This window comes from Thalassophryne amazonica, chromosome 19 (genome assembly GCF_902500255.1).
Source record: "Thalassophryne amazonica chromosome 19, fThaAma1.1, whole genome shotgun sequence".
Taxonomy (NCBI): Eukaryota; Metazoa; Chordata; class Actinopteri; order Batrachoidiformes; family Batrachoididae; genus Thalassophryne; species Thalassophryne amazonica.
This window is the reverse complement of record NC_047121.1, coordinates 4,843,220-4,861,508: the sequence shown is the minus strand read 5'-3', so window position 1 is coordinate 4,861,508 and position 18,289 is coordinate 4,843,220. Positions and strand designations below refer to the sequence as shown.

At 43.2% G+C, this 18,289-nt stretch overlaps 1 protein-coding gene and 1 long non-coding RNA gene across 2 annotated transcripts in view; one reads left to right on the top strand and one right to left on the bottom strand.

Annotated features, from left to right (window-relative positions):
* Positions 1-18,289, top strand: part of alk (ALK receptor tyrosine kinase) — a 1,475,036-nt gene that overhangs the window by 714,113 nt on the left and 742,634 nt on the right.
* Positions 1,671-17,213, bottom strand: LOC117501141. The gene is made up of 4 exons (XR_004557941.1): positions 17,095-17,213; positions 12,632-12,637; positions 3,205-3,214; positions 1,671-1,681 (listed from the first exon to the last, which is right to left on the bottom strand). It is a non-coding gene; the product is annotated as an uncharacterized LOC117501141 (long non-coding RNA).

Sequence of the window (18,289 nt, the reverse complement as noted above, 5' to 3'; positions counted from 1 at the left end):
TGGTTTTAAAAACAGAAAGTGAAGAGGCCTGCCTGATGTGGAGCAGTAACTCGTTCCACATCTTTGGAGCCACAACAGAAAAAGCTCGGTCCCCTCTGAGCATACACTTGCACCTCGGCACCTCCAGGAGGAGCTGATCAGCTGACCGAAGGTGGCGAGCAGGGGCGTAACAATGAAGCAGCTCAGAGAGGTAGGGCGGGGCAAGGCCATTTAAAGATTTAAAAAACAAATAACAGAATCTTAAAATGAATTCTAAAATGCACAGGTAGCCAGTGGAGGGAGGCCAGGACAGGTGTAATGTGCTCCCTCTTACATGCACCAGTTAGCAGACGGGCAGCAGCATTCTGAACTAGCTGGAGACGTGCAAGGGAGGACTGGCTAATTCCATAATAAAGTGCATTACAGTAATCCAGCCGGGAGGTAATAAAAGCATGAATTGCTGTTTCAAAGTGCTGCTGTGCAAGAAAAGGCTTAACCTTAGCAAGCTGCCTTAAGTGAAAGAAACTCGATCTGACTACTGCACTGATTTGGTGGTCCAGTTTAAAATCGTTGTCCATCTTAAAACCCAAGTTTGTGACAGTAGATTTCAAAAAGGCTGACAAAGGCCCCAGATCAACAAGTGAGGAAGAACAGGAGCTGCTAGGGCCAAAAACAATCACCTCTGTTTTCTTTTCATTAAAATTAAGAAAATTCAATGCCATCCAGGCTTTAACATCCTCAAGGCAGGACAAAAGGGGCTGAAGAGAAGAGGCATCATTTTTCTTTAGGGGAACATATAGCTGGCTATCATCAGCATAGCAGTGAAAGCTGATACCATGCTTTCTGAGAATGGACCCCAGGGGAAGCAAATACAGGGAGAAGAGTAGGGGTCCAAGAATTGAATCCTGTGGGACCGCATATAAAAGTGGAGCAGAAGAGGACTCACAAACTCCGAGGCCAACACACATAGTCCTACCAGTTATGTAGGACCTGAACCAGTCCAGGACACTACCACCGATGCCCACAAGCTGCTGCAAATGATTTATCAGTATGTTGTGATCATTTGTATCAAAAGCAGCAGTCAGGTCAAGCAGGACAAGAATGACATGGTTGCCGCTATCATTTGCTATTAAAATGTCATTAAAAACCTTTAAAAGGGCAGTTTCTGTGCTGGTGCAGGTTCATGTGCCGCTATGAACCTGAGAGCTGTGTTGTCTGGAGAATTTGTGATCCTGGCAGGGTCTCCCATGGCAAATTGGTCTCAGGCGAGAGGCCAGACTAAGAATGGTTCACAAGACACCATGACAGAACGAGGTTGAGGAAAAGTTACCTGGCCCGGAGTAAGCTGGGGGCCCTCATCTGGAGCCAGCCAGTCAGCGAGCATCTGGTGGCTGGGCTTGCCATGGTGCGCAGTCAGGTACAGCCCAAAAAGGCAATGTAGACCTTCCATCTTCACCCTGTGGGCTCACCACGCACAGGGGGAAGCGCTGGTGTTGGGTATGCTGTCCTCTGGGTGACAGGACCAGACCCGGGTGGCAGGGCCTGGCTCTGGGGGTGTGAAACGTCACCTCCCTGTGGGGGAAGGAGTCAAAGTTTGTGCGGGAGGTGGAGCGATACCAGTTAGATCTGGTGGGCCTTGCCTCCATGCACAGCCTCGGCTCCGGAACCACTCTCCTTGATAGGGATTGGACGTTATTCTTCTCTGGAGTTGCCCAGGGGGTGAGGCGCCGGGTGTGTGTGGGGATACTCACGAGTCCCCAACTGACCACCACTACGTTGGAGTTTACTTCAGTAGACGAGAGGGTCGCCTCCCTGTGTCTTCGGGTGGCGGGGGGGGGGACTGTTGTTTGTGCGTATGCACCGAAAAGCATTTTGGAGTATTTGGCCTTCTTGGAGTCCCTGAATGAAGTCCTGTATGGGGCTCCAGTGGGGGACTCCATTGTTCTGGTGGGGGTGACTTCAACGCACACGTGGGCAATGACAGAGACACCTGGAGAGGTGTGAGTGGTATGAACGGCCTCCCTTATCTAAACCCAAATGGTTGTTTGTTATTGGACTTCTGTGCTAGTCATGGACTGTCCATAACAAACACCATGTTCGAACATAAGGATGCTCACAAGTGTACATGGTACCAGAGCACCCTAGGCCAAAGATCAATGATCGATTGTGTGATCATATCATCTGATTTGAGCCGCATGTTCTGGACACTCAGGTGAAGAGACGGGCAGAGCTGTCAACTGATCACCATCTGGTGGTGAGTTGGATCAGAGGGTGGGGGAGGACTTTGGACAGACCTGGCAAGCCCAAACAGATAGTGCGGGTGAACTGGGAATGTCTGGAGGAGGCTACTGTCTGACAGATCTTCAACTCACACCTCCGGCAGAGCTTCTCTAGCATCCCTGTGGAGGTTGGGGGCATTGAACCAGAATGGGCAATGTTCAAAATTTCCATTGCTGAAGCTGCAGTGGGGAGATGTTGCCTGAAAGACTTAGGTGCCTCAAGGTGTGGCAACCCTCAAACACCGTGGAGGCCATCCGGGAAGAGTCTTTCCGGGATATGTTATCTCAAAGGACTCCAGAGGCAGTTGCAAGGTACCAACAGGCTCGAAGGGCAGCAGCCTCTGCTGTGGGGGAAGCAAAGCAGTGGGTTTGAGAGGAGTTTGGAGCAACAATGGAGAAGGACTTTTGGTCGGCGCTTCTGGCAGACCGTGAGGCACCTCAGGAGGGGAAAACGGGGAACCATCCAAGTTGTGTACAGTAAGGATGGGACTCTGTTGACCTCAACTGAGGATGTAATCTGGTGCTGGAAGGAACACTTTGAGGAACTCCTGCATCAGACTGGAGCACCCTCTATAGTAGGGGCAGAGCTGGAATCTGATGGAGGATTTTCGTCAGTTTCCCTGGTGGAAGTCACTAAGTAGTTTGACAACTCCGCAGTGGCAAGGCCCCAGGGGTTGATGAGATCTGTCCAGAAATGCTGAAGGCTCTGGGTGTGGAGGAATTGTGTTAGATGAGATGTTTCTTCAACATTGCGTTGAGGTCTGGGACAGTGCCTGAGGAGTGGCAAACTAGGGTGGTGGTCCCCATATTTAAAAAGGGGGACCATAGAGTGTGTGACAACTACAGGGGCATCACACTACTCCAGGGTGCTGGAAAGGAGAGTTCAGCTGATAGTCAAACCTCTGATTGAAGAGGAAAAATGCAGGTTCCGTCCTGGTCGTGGAACAACCAACCAGCTCTTTACTCTCACAAGGATCCTGGAGGGTGCCTGGGAGTATGCCCATCCAGTCTACCTGTGTTTTGTGGATTTGGAGAAGGCATATGATCGGGTACCCCGGAAGATGCTGTGGGAGGTGCTGCAGGAGTATGGAGTGAGGGGGTCCCTTCTCAGGGCCATCCAATCTCTGTACTCACAAAGCGAGAGCTGTGTTCGGGTGTTAGGCAGTAAGTCGGACTCTGTTCTGGTGGAGTTTGGCCTCTGCCAGGGCTGCGCCTTGTAACCAATCCTGTTTGTGATATTCATGGAGAGGATATCAATGCGTAGTCAGGGGGAGGATGGTTTCGGTTTGGTGGGCTCAGGGTCTCATCACTGCTTTTTGCAGATGATGTGGTCCTGTTGGCTTCATCAGCCGGTGACCTCCAACACTCACTGGATTGGTTCGCAGCTGAGTGTGAAGCAGCTGGGATGAGGATCAGCACCTCTAATTCTGAGGCTATGGTTCTCAGCAGGATCGATGAATTGCCTACTCCAGGTAGGGAATGAAGTCTTGCCCCAAGTGAAGGAGTTCAAGTGCCTCGGGTCTTGGTCATGAGTGAGGGGACAATGGAGTGTGTGACTGGATGGAGAATCAGTGCAGCAGGGGCGGTATTGCATTCGCTCTACCATATTGTTGTGACGAAAAGGTGAAGCTCTCGATCTACTGGTCAATCTTCGTTCCTACTCTCACCTATTGTCATGAGGGTTGGGTCATGACCAAAAGAACTAGATCACAGGTACAAGTGGCTGAAATGGGCTTCCTCAGGAGGGTGGCTGGTGTCTCCCTTAGCGATAGGGTGAGAAGTTCACATTCTCACCCTAAACTTCACTTTGAAAGGAGCCAGCTGAGGTGGTTCGGGCATCTGGTAAGGATGCCCCCCGGGCACCTCCCAAGGGAGGTGTTCCAGGCACATCCATCTGTGATGAGACCCCGGGGAAGACCCAGGACCCACACTGGCCTGGGAACGCCTCAGGATCCCCAGTCAGAGGTGGTCAATGTTGCATGGGAAAGGGAAGTCTGGGATCCCCTGCTGGAGCTGTTGCCCCTGCAACCCAAACCTGGAAAAGCGGTTGAAGATGAATGAATGAACAACGATGCAATTACCACAAATCATGTAATTTCTCAAGACCAAGCTTTTTTTTACCTCACTTGGAATTAGTGTGGCCCCCAACCCCCAATGCCAAGTTTACACCCCTAGCCTGTCCTGTGTTAGCAAAGATATATTTGTGAGAGAATAGTTTTATTTGGAGGTTTATGTAATGTGATAATAAGCTTGAGCTCAAGATATCAATGTGAAAATTGGTCTTGAGCCCAGTCTGAATCTGTCAGCAGCCTCTGGGTTGGACTGCAAGACTCTATTAAAAATTCTATCCACATTAGTTTGTCAGCATGGCTCAACCTTCCACAGAGATCAGCCAGATCAAGACTAGAACCTCATCTTTAGAATGATTGAAGAGATAATTATGTAACTGAACTGCGAGACGTGTCTTTAATATTACAGTACTTGGACTGAATTATTTATTGTTTACACTTTTAAGTACTTGGCAACTTTGCTGTAAGACATTTTTTTAGCTCGTCCCCTATCCCACTAAGGTACATGCTCAATGATTCCTCACATTCAGCCACTCAAGCATACACTTCAACACACAGATGTCAAGGTGGTGCCTTGCAAGACGCTCAACCGAAGGTGGATAAATAAATTGCTGAAGCCCATCTTTGTGATTTTCCTGTTTCATTGGGGAACTGAACCTATGACCTTCTAGACACAAGCTTGTGTCTCACCACCACCAGCATTTTAGGTTAAGAGTTTAAATTTTAGATAGTGCCTGAGCTAGTAGTAATTCTGCCAGACAACTTGCACAGGATATTTTAGTATGCATGTAAAAGTCCAGCAGATAAGGGTTGGCATGGAGGCTGTCTGCAGTGACAGCACAATTGTTGCTTGAATGAATCAGTCAGTGAGACAGGTAGATGATGAGGTGGAGGTGGAGTACATTCAAATGCAAGGCAGTCGTGTAAGTGCTTTTGCAGCAGGTGAATGTGACACTGCAGCTCATGACTTGAAGGAGGAAATGGTGTTTGTAGACTTTACAAAGCTGATATGAAAGTGTATCTTTCCATTATGTTTAGTATTATGGAATAGATACGTCATCAGTTAAATTCTCCTTTCTAATGTAAAATAACTAATACATTCTAAACCTGCTTATTATGCCTGTTAAGGGTCACAGGGGAACTGGAGCATATCCCAGCTGTCCAACCCAGTCTCATGGATTGTCATGATTCAGCAGCACGAAATATACATTAATCTATTGGTTTGTCATATTGTCACAGAAAGTGCACAATTTTCGTCATGGCAGCATGAATTCATTCTAATTCATTCCGTGATGGCTGCATGTAATTAAAAGTGCAGCAGGGGGAGGTTATGGTTAGGGTTGGGTGTAGGAGTAGGGTTAGTAATAGTGAGTTTAAAAAAATCAAAAAAAAAAAACTGTCAAAAACTTGAATCATTTTGTGATAGGAGGATAAAAAAATGAGACTGGGCTGAGCTGCCAGTTGATTGTAGTTACACATCCCATTCACACTCTCACCCACACAACTTAGTTTGTAGTTCACCAAACCTGCATGTCTTTGAAGCTGGGCCCATGCAAACATGGGTAGAACATGCAAGCTCCACAGAGAAGGGACCAGTTCAGAAGCAATCCCAGGAACATTTTTCTGGGAGGCAGCTGTGCTAAACACTAAGTGACCGTGCTGCACACAGCTACTCCTAAAATTTAAATAAGTAGAACTTCCTTAACTGCAACCAACCAAAATGCAACAAATTACTGTACAGTCAGACTCATCTGGAAATAATAATAATAACAATTTATTGAGAAGGAAGTTTTGTGGTGCTTGTATCAGTGCTCGTGCTGTCTCTAGATTTTGTGGCCTATTCTCATAAAAATTTTGTAATATCAAACAAAGCAAACACAAAAAAAAAATCTTCCATAATTGTTGCCATTTTCAAGCCAAATCTGTACATGTCCCAAGTATTTTCTGTCGGATGGTGGTGGAGGTGGTGATGACATCACTAACAAGAAGATAGTGGATCGTTTGAGTGGAAAAAAGCAATAACTCACTTTAATTCATTATGATATTGTTTGGGGCAGAAGTATGGCCATCAGGTGTTATTTTGTCATTGTTTATAGGCCCCCTGGCCCATATTCTGAATTCTTGGATGAATTTGGTGAGTTTATTTCTAACTTGTCAACTAGTGCTGATAACATTTTGATCATTGGTGATTTTAACATTCATATGAAGAGGCCCTCCCTCTGATCCCCTCTGTAAATCATTTATGGAGATTGTGGATGCACTGGGATTGCAGCAGTGCATGCAGGGCTTGACACACATCAATCAATCAATCAATCAATTTTTTTATATAGCGCCAAATCACAACAAACAGTTGCCCCAAGGCGCTTTATATTGTAAGGCAAGGCCATACAATAATTATGTAAAACCCCAACGGTCAAAACGACCCCCTGTGAGCAAGCACTTGGCTACAGTGGGAAGGAAAAACTCCCTTTTAACAGGAAGAAACCTCCAGCAGAACTAGGCTCAGGGAGGAGCAGTCTTCTGCTGGGACTGGTTGGGGCTGAGGGAGAGAACCAGGAAAAAGACATGCTGTGGAGGGGAGCAGAGATCGATCACTAATGATTAAATGCAGAGTGGTGCATACAGAGCAAAAAGAGAAAGAAACAGTGCATCATGGGAACCCCCCAGCAGTCTACGTCTATAGCAGCATAACTAAGGGATGGTTCAGGGTCACCTGATCCAGGCCTAACTATAAGCTTAGCAAAAAGGAAAGTTTTAAGCCTAATCTTAAAAGTAGAGAGGGTGTCTGTCTCCCTGATCTGAATTGGGAGCTGGTTCCACAGGAGAGGAGCCTGAAAGCTGAAGGCTCTGCCTCCCATTCTACTCTTACAAACCCTAGGAACTACAAGTAAGCCTGCAGTCTGAGAGCGAAGCGCTCTATTGGGGTGATATGGTACTACGAGGTCCCTAAGATAAGATGGGACCTGATTATTCAAAACCTTATAAGTAAGAAGAAGAATTTTAAATTCTATTCTAGAATTAACAGGAAGCCAATGAAGAGAGGCCAATATGGGTGAGATATGCTCTCTCCTTCTAGTCCCCGTCAGTACTCTAGCTGCAGCATTTTGAATTAACTGAAGGCTTTTTAGGGAACTTTTAGGACAACCTGATAATAATGAATTACAATAGTCCAGCCTAGAGGAAATAAATGCATGAATTAGTTTTTCAGCATCACTCTGAGACAAGACCTTTCTGATTTTAGAGATATTGCGTAAATGCAAAAAAGCAGTCCTACATATTTGTTTAATATGCGCTTTGAATGACATATCCTGATCAAAAATGACTCCAAGATTTCTCACAGTATTACTAGAGGTCAGGGTAATGCCATCCAGAGTAAGGATCTGGTTAGACACCATGTTTCTAAGATTTGTGGGGCCAAGTACAATAACTTCAGTTTTATCTGAGTTTAAAAGCAGGAAATTAGAGGTCATCCATGTCTTTATGTCTGTAAGACAATCCTGCAGTTTAGCTAATTGGTGTGTGTCCTCTGGCTTCATGGATAGATAAAGCTGGGTATCATCTGCGTAACAATGAAAATTTAAGCAATACCGTCTAATAATACTGCCTAAGGGAAGCATGTATAAAGTGAATAAAATTGGTCCTAGCACAGAACCTTGTGGAACTCCATAATTAACTTTAGTCTGTGAAGAAGATTCCCCATTTACATGAACAAATTGTAATCTATTAGACAAATATGATTCAAACCACCGCAGCGCAGTGCCTTTAATACCTATGGCATGCTCTAATCTCTGTAATAAAATTTTATGGTCAACAGTATCAAAAGCAGCACTGAGGTCTAACAGAACAAGCACAGAGACGAGTCCACTGTCCGAAGCCATAAGAACATCATTTGTAACCTTCACTAATGCTGTTTCTGTACTATGATGAATTCTAAAACCTGACTGAAACTCTTCAAATAGACCATTCCTCTGCAGATGATCAGTTAGCTGTTTTACAACTACCCTTTCAAGAATTTTTGAGAGAAAAGGAAGGTTGGAGATTGGCCTATAATTAGCTAAGATAGCTGGGTCAAGTGATGGCTTTTTAAGTAATGGTTTAATTACTGCCACCTTAAAAGCCTGTGGTACATAGCCAACTAACAAAGATAGATTGATCATATTTAAGATCGAAGCATTAAATAATGGTAGGGCTTCCTTGAGCAGCCTGGTAGGAATGGGGTCTAATAAACATGTTGATGGTTTGGATGAAGTAACTAATGAAAATAACTCAGACAGAACAATCGGAGAGAAAGAGTCTAACCAAATACCGGCATCACTGAAAGCAGCCAAAGATAACGATACGTCTTTGGGATGGTTATGAGTAATTTTTCTCTAATAGTTAAAATTTTGTTAGCAAAGAAAGTCATGAAGTCATTACTAGTTAAAGTTAATGGAATACTCAGCTCAATAGAGCTCTGACTCTTTGTCAGCCTGGCTACAGTGCTGAAAAGAAACCTGGGGTTGTTCTTATTTTCTTCAATTAGTGATGAGTAGAAAGATGTCCTAGCTTTACGGAGGGCTTTTTTATAGAGCAACAGACTCTTTTTCCAGGCTAAGTGAAGATCTTCTAAATTAGTGAGACGCCATTTCCTCTCCAACTTACGGGTTATCTGCTTTAAGCTACGAGTTTGTGAGTTATACCACGGAGTCAGACACTTCTGATTTAAAGCTCTCTTTTTCAGAGGAGCTACAGCATCCAAAGTTGTCTTCAATGAGGATGTAAAACTATTGACGAGATACTCTATCTCCCTTACAGAGTTTAGGTAGCTACTCTGCACTGTGTTGGTATATGGCATTAGAGAACATAAAGAAGGAATCATATCCTTAACCACATTAGTGGTAATACCCTGGATTTAGTTCTGGTACGTGGTGTTGCTGTCATGAATATTGGTATCCTGCCCCTTGCATCGGTGGTCTCTGACCACTCACTTATTAAGTTTACATTTACACTACCACATTTAGTGGAGCAACAACCTTGAATATTACTGCGGTGACACATTAAACCTTCAGCTAGGACTGAACCTGAAGCCAGATTGCCTGATCTGATCTTTTACCTTCAACTTTGCAGAATGCTCAATCAGTGGACAGTCTGGTGGATGGTTTGAATTCAGTACTCAAAACTACACTTGATGAGATTGTGCCTCCTTTATTAAGGCCTTGTCTTCCCAAAGTGGAGTCACCTTGGTTTAATGGTTACTTGCAGGACCTCAGGCAGAAGGCTAGAGGTCTGGAACGGAAGTGGCATAGCTCCAAATTAGAGGTGTTCCACTCTGCATGGCATGATGCAGTTGTAGAGTATAAGCATGCACTATGGACTACAAAGTGGGCCTACTATTCGGATTTGATCAATAAAAATAAGCACAACTCAAAATTTTTGTTTGACACTGTAGCATTTCTTATCCATAGACGGTCACCTGTTAGTCATTCTCCATTCTCAGGACTTCTTGGATTACTTTGAGAAAAAAATAGAAGGCATTAGATTGAGCATATCTCAACATGCCTTGGCTCAATCACTGCACCCTGCTGTGGAGGTGGGTGTTATTAATGAGGTGGCACCTAGATTTACAGAATTTCATACTATTTCACTAGACGTGCTGGCGAAGCCCGTGACATCTACAAAAAGCACAACCTGCGTATTTGATCCTATACCAACAAAACTGTTTTAGGACCTATGGCCCGTTCTTGGGCCGGCTGTGCTGGAAATCTTTCATTAACCTCTGGTTCTGTTCCTAGGTATTTAAATCTGCAGTGATTAAACCATTGCTTAATAAATCTGGTCTTGACCCTGGTGTATTGAATAATTACAGGCCGATATCAAATATGTCATTCTGCTCTAAAATTCTGGAAAAAGTTGTTTCACGGCAACTTGTGGACCATCTTACTGAGAATGATCTTCTTGAGCCACTGCAGTCTGCTTTCAGAAAACATCACTCCACAGAGACAGCGCTTATTACAGTGGTGAATGATTTTCTGTGCGCAATGGATTTGGACACCACGGTGGTTTTAATGCTTTTAGATCTTAGTGGTGCATTTGATACTGTGGATCATCATGTTTTACTTGATAGGCTGGAAAATTACTTTGAGATTACTGGAAGTGTTCTTGCTTGGTTGACGTCATACTTGTCCAGTCATTCTTATTGTGTTGTGTATAATAACACTACTTCTGGCCTTGGTGAAATGAAATTTGGGGTTCCACAGGGGTCTGTGTTAGGCCTCTTGCTTTTCTCACTTTATATAGTGCCCCTTGGACATATTCTGCGACATTACAGGATTGCCTTTCATTGTTATGCTGATGATACTCAATTGTACATGCCGATAACTGCTGGTAATCTTGACCATATAAAAGCCTTAGAAGATTGTCTTATATCTGTGAGAAGTTGGTTGTCTAGTAGCTTCCTACTCTTGAATTCTGAATTGACTGAAATGATGGTTCTTGGTCCAGGCAGACATCAGCATCAATTTGACCAGCTGGCGCTTAATTTGTGTTGTGCATCATACGGACAAAGTGAGGAATCTTGGGGTACTTTTTGATCCTACGTTATCCTTTGGCCCCTACATTACAGATATTACGAGGACTGCCTTCTTCCATCGGCGAAACATAGCGAGGATTTGTCCCATCCTATCTATGGCTGATGCTGAGACACTAATACATGCATTTGTTTCTTCCAGACTGGATTATTGTAATGCTTTATTTTCTGGCCTGCCGCAGTCTAGCATTTGGGGTCTTCAATTAGTGCAGAATGCTGCTGCCAGACTTTTGACATGAAGTGAAAGGTTTGACCACATTACACCCATTCTGGTGTCCCTTCATTGGCTTCCGGTTTCTGCCAGATCGGATTTTAAAGTCTTGTTGTTGGTTTATAAAATTGTTCACGGACTGCCATCTTCCTACCTGGTGGACTTGATGAAGCCCTATGTACCTGCGAGGCCCTTGCGTTTGCAGGGCGCAGGGCTTCTGTGTGTTCCGAGGGTGAACAAAAAGTCTGTGGGGTATAGCGCCTTCTCCTACCGTGGTCCGACTCTTTGGAACGATTTACCTGCAGTTATTAGGCAGTCTGACACGGTGGAGACTTTTAAATCAAGATTGAAGACCCACTTTTTTAGACTGTCTTATCATTAATCTAATTAGTTTTTATGTTTGCCTTGAAATTTCTTTTTATTCTACTGTGTTTTATCTTTTTATTGTGCCCTTCTTGATTTTAATTTTGATTTTAAATTACTTTGTGTTGTTATGAATTGTGTGAAGCGCCTTGGGGCAACTCTGTCGTGAGATGGCACTATATAAATTAATAATTAATTGAAATTGCTAATTGTTATTCTAACACTAAATGTAACATTAACTAAAACACAAACTGGCACTTCTGAACATTAAATGTGAAACCTGTTTTGCTCATGCATGCATAAATTCTGTGGAATATGCACAAAATATTGTGCTGAACTTTTATTATATCACATGTAACAAACCAAGAGAATATATTACGTCATGTGGAGCAATTGAGAATCTCTAACACCCCCCGATGAGATGCCAGATGCCAGGCTAACAGGATACTTCCCAAGACAAGGCTGGCACCCATTTACAGGTGGGTGGAGATGGACAATGTATATGAAGTGTGACCGGAAAGTGAATCCAAGTGGACATATTAGAAGCACAACTTCTCACCTGCTGAACTACGTTCTCTGCTAAATAGGTAAATATGTCTAATTGACTTCTTGCACCACTGGAAGGACATTGTATAAATATGAAATAGTTGATTAACGATATGGAGTCCATGAATGTGCTGGCATGTCCACATCAACTTTTTGTCATATTTCTATGATTAAATCATCCACGGAATATCACAGACTTTGTTTGACTTCCTGAAACTTTTTAAATTCATAGCTGTATTTTCCATTTCCCTCAAGATAATCTGATCACATGGTCGAGAAGATCACATGGTCATGTGACGTCTCTGCTTACAACTCACTGAAGAGAATCTCAGTCCAGGATTCTGACTACAACATAAGTAAATGCTCATAAGCTCAAAAAGAACCTTCTCCCAGCAACTTGAGTACACTTATTTTATTTAGAATTACAGAAAGAAAATCATTGTGCAAAAACATATGATGCAGGGATCATTTTTACATTTGGCGTTTCAATGACGGAGACATTTTCTTCATACAATAAAGATTTATTTGATAAATGTAGATAACCAGCTGACACTGGTTTTAGTTTACAGATATGCTCTTTTACAATGTACAGAAAGCTCCATTATGGACATTATGTGACTCTTCCCTGTTGCTACCATGTCTTCGATGCTGCAAGGCACATATTTCGGGTTTTTTGCAATTTATTAGGCACTGATCTAAAAATCTTTCACATATTACACTACTTTTATGACCGAGAAATCCATTTCTAACACAAAAATTGTTTGTTCACATGAGCAAAGGTGTATTTTCACTAAACATTTTAAGTACTTCAAAAATCACTTTTCACATTTTGGGCTTTACAGCTAAATTAGATATTTACACTCTGTTTAAGACAAATATATATGTCATAAAGCTGAGACTGTTCGGAGCATTTTGATATGCAACATGTGGGCATTATACTATATGCAAGCACATTAAAAGTGAGATAACTGACACTAACTGGATGCACTGGAAGCAGCTGGAGAAGGCAAAGTGGATGGATGCCCATATTTTATCTTGCTGGTGCAGATAGACGGTTAATTCTGAGATGGGTATGGACCTGGCCACTCTTTCTTTAAAACCCCACAGTTTAGTGGGGTTTGAAACTGTTTAAGGCACTGACCTCTACGTTTGCTACCTCAGTGCACAAAGTACTATACCATTACTGACAAGAATGCAGAGGTAGGGAGATGACGGTTCCAGAAACATGGACAAATGTAACAAGAAAGAAGGGCAGATTTCCTTTTGAGATTGTGCTTGTGGTTAAAGTAAGATGACGTACAACATGTGGAGGAATAAAGAATAATTTCTGATTTGGTGCTGAGAGTTTTACAAGCAATAAGAATGCAAGAAGGGGAGAAAAAAATGTATTACTGAGAAGTGAACAAGTAATAAATCACTTAACTAGGCTCTCCTCATATTACAATTATCACAATGGCTGTGTGGAAAAAAAGTAATTCTTTTCAACAACAAAAAATGAAAAACCAGTTGAAACCTAAGCTTCTGTCAATATGAGCTAATTAAGCAGTGAACGAGATGCACTAAGAGAATTGCCTTGGAACAGAATTATAATAAATGGCATGTTTATAACAGTGCAGTACTGTAGGATTAACTATATCTTCTTTTTTAAATGTTTTGCAGTTGCAATTCAAAGTCTATGGTTAATGTGATTTTGTTTCAAAACTATCACCTGTCAAATAATGGTCACTCAGTTTTTGAGACCTGCCTTCTTCTGACAGATTTATAGTCCAAGATATGTTCAGTAACTTTGAAAATGATGATGTTTGCGTCCCTGACTCATCTCAAGAAAACCGACTGTAAAGGTGATTTAATCCTTATATTTAGAACTAATTTATCTGTCCTATCTTTTTTGTTTTGTTTTGTTTTTTTGGTTACAGGCCAGAAGTATAGGAATGACTCTATATTAAAAAAGAAATAACAGGGTCACGTTGTCTCCAATGAAATAAGTCAAATTAAGAATTATGGTTTTGTTTTTTGTTTTATTTTTATTTTCCCGCATCATCCCCAACCTTTTCTTGATTGGATTTGAAGCTTAATACCTCATTGGTGTTGCAGTTATGCCACAAACGAATCTAAATTGGACCCCAAGATGCAAGGCAGCCAGGACACAAAGGGTTAACTACAAAAAACAAAATCCAATTGCAAACAGACACAGTGACACGTTGGTGTGTGCGCTGAACTGACAGGGTGTGTGGCCACTGACAGGAGCAACTGTGGAGATCTGTGGTTATGGATGTCACGGCTGGGGAGCATGTACTGTGTTTGGACAGACATGAACTAACAACTGTCCACTGGGCTGCAGCCAGCACGCACATTGACAGGCTGCCCCAGGTGATCCGGACCGTGAAATCATAACACGCTGCAATGATCTGAATGTCACGTGATCCAAGTGAGCTCCACGGCTGGACTGGTTATCTGGCGTACCGGGCAAATCCCGCCGGGCCCTCGCGCATTTTGGGCCCCCTCAGGTCTGTCATTAAAAAATATATGTATATAATTATATTTTTTATTGATTGCGACGGTAAAAAATGACACATAGAGGCCCATTGGATGCTTGTCCTGAGGCACATTGGGCTAGTCCAATGAAATTCCTTGGTTCTCGAAGGCCCGCCCCTCCCTACAGGCCTCCACCTGACCCAAGTCATCACTCAAAGTTTTGGCTGTTCGGTCCAAGCTCGAGTGGAGATTGGAGAGTTGTGCGCAAAATGGAGAAGCAAAAGAATGGAGCTGAGAAGCGAAAGGAAAAAAGAAAACAGAAATTAAAAGACGATGCAGCAAAATGTGCCAAAATCACAGATATGTTTAAAACCACAAGCTCAACCTCGGGTTCGGGTAGTGGGGCCGCCGGTCTGTCATTTCAAACTAGCCTGGGACCGGCGTCGAGAGCACAGGTGGTGGAGAGTGAGCAGGAGGAGGAGACGGAAACAGAGACGGAGAGAAACGTGACCCAGCAGGGAGAGATTGAGGTTAGAATTCATCTCAACACTTCCTAGTAGCCAATGCAGTGTAGCTATTCACCTCTTCGGCATTTCGTTTCCCATTTATTGCCTGAAACTAAGACTAAGTCGTCATCCTGACTTTCTCAAATCAGTCACAAACATGTACCCATTTGATTTATTTTCATACACTTTGACTTCTCTTGTATTGTTGCTCCAGCATATAGAACTCTTCCATTTGTCTTGAACTGTCACAAGGACGACCTGTGCTATGTGTCTAAAGTCAGTGCTAGTGCGTGTTAGTTATGACATCCCCCCCTTTCACTTTCTCAAATCCAACTCATATCTTATTTCTACTCTCCTGCTTGTCGTGTGTTGTGCAACTCTGATTTTATACAAAATGTATTTTTGTAATCTTTTCCTTCTTTAATGCCATGTCATTATCAAGACATCTGGTATTAAGTATTAGCTGCCTCGTGGCGTGGTAGATGGATAGGTAAGAAGCCGACTAGCTGTGCTACTGTTTAGCAATCGCTGGTAGCCGTTGCAAGGTGGAGTAGCTACTGCCAGCCTGGTGAGAGGGGGCAGAAAGACATGTGTGATACGCTGTGGAATTGGCCTCAAATATTTCTGGTTGTTATTAACATTCCATTCAGTAAGATCACTGACAGTATCTCTCGACTGGAGCAATTGTAAGCTGAAAGTATGAAAATGTTTAACCTAGGAAATTATTACTAAGGGATTAATTTGATTCAGTAAGACTTAGAACATACAAGAGCGGCCCAGATGGAGTTGTGCACAACACAGCCCTTTTCTTACTGTACATTAACAGAAATCATATTTACCTCATGGCCTATGCAGCACAATGTCCCTACTGTTTCCATGTTATTCATATGACCATCTATATTTAAGGACATAATACATTAGGGAATTAGGTGTTGGAGCACCTGTGTGTGTGTGTGTGTGTGTGTGTGTGTGTGTGTGTGTGTGTGTGTGTGTGTGTGTGTGTGTGTGTGTGTGTGTGTGTGTGTGTGTGTGTGTGTGTGTGTGTGTGTGTGTGTGTGTGTGTGTGTGTGGTGCCTTAGCTTTGGTGTCAAATAATGCTCTGACTAGATTTGGTGTCCAACTTACAGTGTTGTGTGTGTTAGTGAAATATTGCTTTGCTTAACCCTCGTAAGGTGTTTGGGTCTGTGGGACCCGTTTTCAGTTTTTGCTTAAGGAAAATGGTATGAATATATATATATATATGATATGGCCAGGGCTCATATCAGGGCTCATACCAGGGCTCATAATCAGGAAAAAAAAAAGTTAGTGACCTTATCATCCTCTCTCTCTATCTCTCACCCTCAAAAACATACATACACAGAACTTCACATACATTCTTCTTTAGCATATAGGCCTATATATATATCGTATATATAACAGCGCTGGGCCCTCAGGTGATCAAAAAGTGCCCGGGCCCTTTTCAGATGCCAGTCCAGCCCTGGTGAGCTCTGTTCCACATGACGCGATGTCTGTTCTCCAGTGCGCCGGCTGGCTGGACACGCTCGCAGGGCCGGCTGGACATGCCATCAGCAGATATGGACATAAGAGGGCCCTGCTCCATTCATGTCATTTCATGACTGTACACCTGTGACCATTGGTCATCTACAGAGGAACAGACAGATCATACTTGTATTGCCTCCTTGATAAGAGGGATTCAATAGAATGTGGTGTTTTTATATGGTGTGTGGTTTTAGTTTTTTTTTTATACGTCAATGTCCTTTCTGATTTCAGGCATTTTTCGCACCATGTATAGGACAGTGATGGTAGCTCAGTGGTAAAGTTTCCATCTGGTAATCAGAGCTTATGGGTTTGAATCATGTGAGTGAAATTTGTTTTTATTTAACCGCAGGGTTCTGTATTGTGTCCCCTTTTATGTATTATTTATATCAACCCAGTGATATTCACTAATTATACAGCTGGTTTTTATTTTATTATTCTCTACATCAGCTGCGTGATGTGGTGCAGTTGCTTGCACTGTGTTCCTGCTCGCATAACACCTGAGTTGTACTTATTTGCATTATGTGTGAAGGGGCCCTAAACTTTTTCAAACCATGTTTCTCACCTCTCTCCAACGTCGCTCCATGACAGACATCCCGCAAAATTCTTCTTTAAAAACTTGATGGCTCTTACAACATATGATGTCCACATGCTACGTTTAACTTGGAACTGCAAAGCATCACCGTAGCCACCAACCAGTCCCAATTTATGACAACTGTCGCAACAACCACACTTTGAGAGAGGGATTTTTCTCCGCCGACTTGGATGGATGGATGAGATTTATTGTCATTGTCATTACAAGTGCAACAACAACGAGATTACGTCCACACTTACATTTCCATAGACAAACAGCAATTTATCCACAATTATTATTTGTTTACCGTAATAATGGCACACATCAGAATTAAGACAACACATATACATTTGACATTGTTTATGTGCACAAAACTTGAAACAGTCCGTTATCCAAATTGAGGTGATGTGAGTGTGTGGTAGCCGCTGCAACTGGAGTCGCGCCGCCGCCACCTTGGGGGGAACGGGGACCTGCCGCAGCTAAAACCGCACAGCCCCCAGAGGGGAAGGGGTGGCGTGAGGGGTGGCTGGGATGGGGTGGTGGATGGGGACAGGAGGTGAGGTAAAAGGGAAAAATGGAGCATGCTTCAGTCTTTTGTCCATGTGTGAGTCTGTCTGTCCTTGTGTACTGGAGTAAGAAAGATAAGGAGGCAGCCAATCTTTCCAAGGCCATAGAAGTTCTTCTGGAGGATAAACAATGGGCATTTTCTCCTTGATGGGCTGATAAGCCTGCTGTGTTTGTGGTCGAGCAGTGAAAAAGACTTTTCCAGCTTCACATGAACAAACCAAAACCCAATTATGAAAAATTCCCTGGTCTCTAAAATCTTCTCCTGCAAGGCACGCATTTGCTCCGAGATGTTGTCCAATTTTCGTCTGAGTTCAAGGGTTAACGCAGTCTGAGAATGCATCGCCTTGCCCCATTCATTAATTCATGATGGACAAGTGAGGGGTCGTGGTTTTGGTGGCAGCCATCTTGCCAATCTTCCGGTAGGTCAGGGCAGCACATAAGTCAATAAGTACCAGCCCTCCTACTATGAATCCAAATATGAATAAATCCTCAACGTCCGCCACAGAGAAAGGTGGAAAGTCTCCCAGGCGTCAAGAACATAGCCCGCAGGGTAAGTTCCATCCAGGCACGCAGGATCCCCCGGCCCTGATCTTCTTATAAAAAAAAATTTAAAAAAATG